Source organism: Aegilops tauschii, chromosome 5 (genome assembly GCF_002575655.3).
Source record: "Aegilops tauschii subsp. strangulata cultivar AL8/78 chromosome 5, Aet v6.0, whole genome shotgun sequence".
Classification (NCBI taxonomy): Eukaryota; Viridiplantae; Streptophyta; class Magnoliopsida; order Poales; family Poaceae; genus Aegilops; species Aegilops tauschii.
This window is the reverse complement of record NC_053039.3, coordinates 117,828,971-117,836,665: the sequence shown is the minus strand read 5'-3', so window position 1 is coordinate 117,836,665 and position 7,695 is coordinate 117,828,971. Positions and strand designations below refer to the sequence as shown.

General features: G+C 42.6%; 1 non-coding gene across 1 annotated transcript; it reads left to right on the top strand.

Moving 5' to 3' along the window:
• The first annotated feature begins 7,103 nt into the window (after positions 1-7,103).
• On the top strand, positions 7,104-7,206 carry LOC120965595 (U6 spliceosomal RNA). The gene has a single exon (XR_005758640.1). It is a non-coding gene; the product is annotated as a U6 spliceosomal RNA (small nuclear RNA).
• The last annotated feature ends 489 nt before the right edge of the window (positions 7,207-7,695 follow it).

The following is a 7,695-nucleotide window of genomic DNA, read 5'->3' as shown; positions in this document are numbered from 1 at the left end:
AAATACAGGCTTCACCGCAAGTCTGTACAAAACTATATGCTTTGATCAACTCATCAAAGCGTATATTCCAACTCCGAGATGCTTGCACCAGTCCATAGATGGATCGCTGGAGCTTGCACATTTTGTTAGCACCTTTAGGATTGACAAAACCTTTTTGGTTGCATCATATACAACTCTTCTTTAAGAAATCCATTAAGGAATGTAGTTTTGACATCCATTTGCCAGATTTCATAAAATGTGGCAATTGCTAACATGATTCGAACAGACTTAAGCATCGCTACGAGTGAGAAAATCTCATCGTAGTCAACACCTTGAACTTGTCAAAAACCTTTTTTAACAAGTCTAGCTTTGTAGATAGTAACACTACTATCAGCGTCCGTCTTCCTCTTGAAGATCCATTTATTTTCTATTGCTTGCCGATCATCGGGCAAGTCAACAAAAGTCCATACTTTGTTCTCATACATGGATCCCATCTCAGATTTCATGGCCTCAAGCCATTTTGCGGAATCTGGGCTCATCATCGCTTCCTCATAGTTCGTAGGTTTGTCATGGTCTAGTAACATGATTTCCAAAACAGGATTACCGTACCACTTTGGTGCAGAATGTATTCTGGTTGACCTACGAGGTTCGGTAGTGACTTGATCTGAAGTTTCATGATCATCATCATTAACTTCCGCACTAATCGGTGTAGGCATCACTGGAACTGATTTATGTGATGAACTACTTTCCAATTCGGGAAAAGGTACAATTACCTTATCAAGTTCTACTTTCCTCCCACTCACTTCTTTCGAGAGAAACTCCTTCTCTAGAAAGGATCCATTCTTAGCAACGAATATCTTGCCTTCGGATCTGTGATAGAAGGTGTACCCAACAGTTACTTTTGGGTATCCTATGAAGACGAACTTCTACGATTTGGGTTTGAGCTTATCAGGATGGAACTTTTTCACATAAGCATCGCAACCCCAAACTTTAAGAAACGACAGCTTAGGTTTCTTGCTAAACCATAGTTCATACAGTGTCGTCTCAACGGATTTAGATGTTGCCCTTTTTAACGTGAATGCAGCTGTCTCTAATGCATAACCCCAAAAGGATAGTGGTAAATCGGAAAGAGACATCATAGATCGCACCATATCTAATAAAGTATGGTTATGACGTTCGGACACACCATTACGCTGTGGTGTTCCAGGTGGCGTGAGTTGCGAAACTATTCCACATTGTTTCAAATGAAGACCAAACTCGTAACTCAAATATTCGTCTCCGCGATCAGATCGTAGAAACTTTTTTTTGTTACAATGATTTTCCACTTCACTCTGAAATTCTTTGAACTTTTCAAATGTTTCAGACTTATGTTTCGTCAAGTAGATAAATCATCTGTGAAGGTCAGAAAATAACGATACCCGCTGCGAGCCTCAACACTCATCGGACCGCATACATCAGTATGTATTATTTCCAATAAGTCAGTGGTTTGCTCCATTGTTTTGGAGAATGGAGTCTTAGTCATCATGCCCATGAGGCATGGTTCGCAAGTATCAAGTGATTCCAAAAGCCCATCAGCATGGAGTTTCTTCATGCGCTTTACACCAATATGACCTAACAGTGCCACAAATAAGTTGCACTATCATTATTAACTTTGAATCTTTTGGCTTCAATATTATGAATATGTGTATCACTACGGCCGAGATTCAATAAACCATTTATATTGAGTGTATGACCATAGAAGGTTTTATTCATTTAAATAGAACAACAATTATTCTTTGACTTAAATGAATAATCGTATTGCAATAAACATGATCCAATCATATTCATGCTCAACGCAAATACCAAATAACATTTATTTTAGGTTCAACACTAATCCCGAAGGTAAAATGAGTGTGCGATGGTGATCTTATCAACCTTGGAATCACTTCCAACACACATCATCACCTCGCCCTTAACTAGTCTCTGTTTATTTTGCAACTCTTGTTTCGAGTTACTACTCTTAGCAACTGAACCACTATCAAATACCGAGGGGTTGCTATAAACACTAGTAAAGTACACATCAATAACATGTATATCAAATATACCTTTGTTCACTTTGCCATCCTTCTTATCCGCCAAGTATCTAGGGCAATTCCACTTCCAGGACCATTTCCTTTGCAGTAGAAGCACTCAGTTTCAGGCTTGGGTCTAACTTTGGGCTTCTTCACGGGGATGACAACTTGTTTGTCATTCTTCTTGAAGTTCCCTTTCTATCCCTTTGCCCTTATCTTGAAACTAGTGGTCTTGTTAACCATCAACACTTGATGCTTTTCTTGATTTCTACCTTCGCCGATTTTAGCATCGCGAAGAGCTTGGGAATTGTTTTCATTATCCCTTTCATATTATAGTTCATCATGAAGTTCTAGTAACTTGGTGATAGTGACTAGAGAACTTTGTCAATTACTATCTTATCTGGAAGATTAACTACCACTTGATTCAAGTAATTGTAGTACCCAGACAATCTGAGCACATGCTCACTGGTTGAGCTATTCTCCTCCATCTTGTAGGCAAAGTACTGTCAGAGGTCTCATACCTCTTGACACGGGCATGAGTACGAAATACCGCTTTCAACTCTTGGAACATCTTATATGCTCTGTGGCGTTCAAAACATTTTTGAAGTCCCGGTACTAAGCCATAAAACATGGTGCACTAAACTATCAAGTAGTCATCATACCGAGCTTGCCAAAACGTTCATAACGTCTGCATCTGCTCCTGCAAAGTTCTGTCACGTAGCGGTGCATCAAGGACATAATTTTTCTGTGCAGCAATGAGGAAAATCCTCAGATCACGGACCAAGTCCGCATCATTGCTACTATCATCTTTCAACTTATATTTCTCTAGGAACATATAAAAATAAACAGGGAGCTACATCGCGAGCTATTGATCTACAACATAGTTATGCAAATACTATCAGGACTAAGTTCATGATAAATTAAAGTTAAATTTAATCATATTACTTAAGAACTCACACTTAGATAGACATCCCTCTAGTCATCTAAATGATCACGTGATCCATATCAACTAAACCATGTCCGATCATCACGTGAGACGGAGTAGTTTTCAATGGTGAACATCACTATGTTGATCATATCTACTATATGATTCACGTTCGATCTTTCGATCTCAGTGTTCCGAGGCCATATCTGCATATGCTAGGCTCGTCAAGTTTAACCCGAGTATTCTGCGTGTGCAAAACTGGCTTGTACCCGTTGCATGTGAACGTAGAGCTTATCACACCCGATCATCACGTGGTGTCTCAGCACGAAGAACTGTCGCAACGGTGCATACTCAGGGAGAACACTTATACCTTGAAATTTTAGTGAGAGATCATCTTATAATGCTACCGCCATACTAAGCAAAATAAGATGCATAAAAGATAAACATCACATGCAATCAAAATAAGTGATATGATATGGCCATCATCATCTTGTGCCTTTGATCTCCATCTCCAAAGCACCATCATGATCACCATCGTCACCGGCTTGACACCTTGATCTCCATCGAAGCATCGTTGTCGTCTCGCCAACTATTGCTTCTACGACTATCGCTACCGCTTAGAGATAAAGTAAAGCAATTACATGGCAATTGCATTTCATACAATAAAGCGACAACCATATGGCTCCTGCCAGTTGCCGATAACTGTTACAAAACATGATCATCTCATACAAAAAATTATATATCATCACGTCTTGACCATATCACATCACAACAAGCCCTGCAAAAACAAGTTAGACGTCCCCTACTTTGTTGTTGCAAGTTTTACGTGGCTGCTACGGGCTGAGCAAGAACCGTTCTTACCTACGCATCAAAACCACAACGAATTTTCGTCAAGTGTGCTATTTTAACCTTCAACAAGGACCGGGCGTAGTCACACTCTATTCAACTAAAGTAGGAGAAACCGACACCCGCCAGCCACCTGTGTGCAAAGCACATCGGTAGAACCAGTCTCGCGTAATGTCGGTCCGGGCCGCTTCATCCAACAATACCGCCGAATCAAAGTATGACATGCTGGTAAGCAGTATGACTATTATCGCCCACAACTCTTTGTGTTCTACTCATGCATATAACATCTACGCATAGACCTGGCTCGGATGCCACTGTTGGGGACCGTAGTATTTCAAAACAATTGCCTACGATCACGCAAGATCTATCTAGGAGAAGCATAGCAACGAGCGGGGAGAGTGTGTCTACGTACCCTCATAGACCGAAAGCGGAAGTGATTAGTAACGCGGTTGATGTAGTCGAACGTCTTCGCGATCCAACCGATCCAAGTACAGAACGCGCGGCACCTCCGCGATCTGCACACGTTCAGCTCGGTGACATCCGTGAACTCTTGATCCAGTTGAGGCCGAGGGAGAGTTTCGTCAGAACGACGGCGTGGTGACGGTGATGATGAAGTTACCGGCGCAGGGCTTCGCCTAAGCACTACGACGATATGACCGAGGTGTTGAACTGTGGAGGGGGCACCGCACACGGCTAAGAGATTGTCTGTTGTGCTGTTGGGGTGCCCCCCTGGCCACGTATATAAAGGAGGGGAGGGAAGAGGTGGCCGGCCCAAGGGGGGCGCCAGGTGTGGGGAATCCTACTAGGACTCCCCAGTCCAAGTAGGATTCCCCTCCTCTTTCCTATTCCTAGTAGGAGAAGGAGGGAAGGAGGAAGAGGGGAGAAGGAAGGAGGGGGTGCCCCCCTCCTAGTCCAATTTGGACCAGCCCATGGGGGGGGGCACGCGGCCACCCCTTGAGGCCCTTCTCTCCTTTCCCGTATGGCCCATTAAGGCCCACTACTTCCCCCGGCGAATTCCCGTAACTCTCGGGTACTCCGAAAAATACCCGAATCACTTGGAACCTTTCCGATGTCCAAATATAGCCTTTCAATATATCAATCTTTACCTCTCGACCATTTCGAGACTCCTCGTCATGTCCGTGATCTCATCCGGGACTCCGAACTATCTTCGGTCATCAAATCACATAACTCATAATACAAATCATCATCGAACGTTAAGCGTGCGGACCCTACGGGTTCAAGAACTACGTGACATGACCGAGACACATCTCCGGTCAATAACCAATAGCGGAATATGGATGCTCATATTGGCTCCTACATATTCTATAAAGATCTTTATCGGTCAAACCGCATAGCAACATACGTTGTTCCCTTTGTCATCGGTATGTTACTTGCCCGAGATTTGATCGTGGTATCATCATACCTAGTTCAATCTCGTTACCGGCAAGTCTCTTTACTCGTTCCGTAATGCATCATTCCGCAACTAACTCATTAGTCACATTGCTTGCAAGGCTCATAATGATGTGCATTATCGAGAGGGCCCAGAGATACCTCTCCGATACACGGAGTGACAAATCCTAATCTCGATCTATGCCAACCCAACAAACATCTTTGGAGACACCTGTAGAGCATCTTTATAATCACCGGCTACGTTGTGACGTTTGATAGCACACAAGGTGTTCCTCCGGTATTCGGGAGTTGCATAATCTCATAGTCAGAGGAACATGTATAAGTCATGAAGAAAGCAATAGCAATAAAACTAAACGATCATTATGCCATGCTAACGGATGGGTCTTGTCCATCACATCATTCTCTAATGATGTGATCCTGTTCATCAAATGACAACACATGTCTATGGTCAGAAAACATAACCATCTTTGACAAACAGGCTAGTCAAGTAGAGGCATACTAGGGACACTCTGTTTTTGTCTATGTATTCACACATGTACTAAGTTTCCGGTTAATACAATTCTAGCATGAATAATAAACATTTATCATGATATAAGGAAATAAATAATAACTTTATTATTGCCTCTAGGGTATATTTCCTTCAGGAGAAGGAGGCTGCCAAGAAGGAAGCAAATGGTGAGGAGTAACCGGCGACAGAGTGAGCGCATAGGCTCGGATAGCTGGTCCGCCGGGAAAAAAATCCATTTTTTAGACAGACTGTAGGACTGAGATACTTTTGTGATTGATCATGTAAAACCTACAAAGATCGTCCTCTTTTTGTTTGTAATCGGTCACTATGTATTTGAATTTCAAATTTTTCGAATTACAAGCATTTAGGGGATGCAATTGGACGGCAAACTCCTGTATTCTTGTTCGTGGACTAGTCCGGCCCATGGACTAATGTCGTGCCCGATTTAAGTGTCGGTGTTTCCAGCATCACATGGCTGTGGCAACTACCTCAACCCAAAGAAAGAAAGAAAAAGAATCCAGCAACTTTATTTTAGTTAGCAGCCCACGTTTTGTCAACTACATTGGTCCAATTCGGTTATCTTTGCACGTACCCAATGAAGCTCGTGGGAGGTCTGTTGACTTGGGATGGCTTGTCAAAACCAAAGGATGCATGCACATGGTCACTTTGAGGTTCACCATCACAATCAAAATACCACTGGCAGCAAAAGCCAAAAAGGCAAGCTAGACTGAAATTTCAAGATCACCGGCGCTGCATCCATGAGAGAAAAACAGTTGGTAGGCGCAGATTTATCATCTCTGTGATAACGAGGTGCATGTCTCCGGACGGATTTTGATTGGATTCTCCGTGATTTTTAACATTCACGCACAGGACACAGGTTTATCCCAAAGGATGCACCGCCTGGAAAACGTAGCTCCGTACGTAGGACGGTGGGTCCGAAGTAACAGTCTGCATGGAACACTTTTTTTTATGGAACAAAATTTTGGTTTTTGAGAAATCCTGCATGGAACATAAATATATTTTTTGAGACAAGCATGGAAAATTTTGTTTTTGAGATCAACATAAATGAATGTAGATTTCGCAAAAAAGAAAACATAAATGGATGTAGAACGGGAGCGTGCCCTCGAAAGGAAAAAAAGGACACGAGCAGTCCGTATATGTGTTTCCAGCTCGCTTCGTATAGTTGGGCCGACTCCTCGCAGAAAGATATTGGGCTGACAAGCTGAAGATTCAGCTTTCACGCAGATGCGGCCCACTTACCGTTTGGTGCGGTTCCGCGGTTCCCGGCGCCTTTGGAACGCAGCAGAGCACCCTTGTTTAGTACCACCTCGCCCAGCGACAGCGATTTCTACCGGTTTATAAGCCTCAGCGTTGCAACCTCACTGTCCCTTCGTGGACATCCAATAAAATTGGAATGATACAGAGAAGATTAGCATGACCCATGCGCAAGGAAGACACGCACAAATCGAGAAATGGTTCAAATTTTTTCGAGATTTTGCGCGCTGGTCCCTGTCGTCTCGCACATCAGCCCCGGGATTTTCTCGTGTATGCTTTCCGAACTCGTTTCTCTTACAAATGGGTCCTTCCGCTAGTGCCTTTCCTCCCAGCTAAGCCCTTGCTTGCCCTTGAGGACGGTGCTCTGCTTTTGTGCTTGCACATTTTACAGTTACGTCCTCGTCTATCTTTTTTCATTCGACATATGCCCAGGTTTACCTCAACGTTCCTATGCTTGTGCTCCAAAGAAGAAAAAAACGTTCCTATGCTTGCTCCCTGTTGTTTTTTTTTTTTGCACATGGATATTATTATTGCTTTTTACTACTATTTATACAAATATTTATTTTTATGACGGCATGGAATATAATCTATATTTCGTTCTTGTGGTATTTTCACAAATTATACAATGCGTAAATACGTAGCTTATTTTATGTGGATAAAAGTAATTACCTTTCTTACATCCATTATGTCCACCTTTTTTG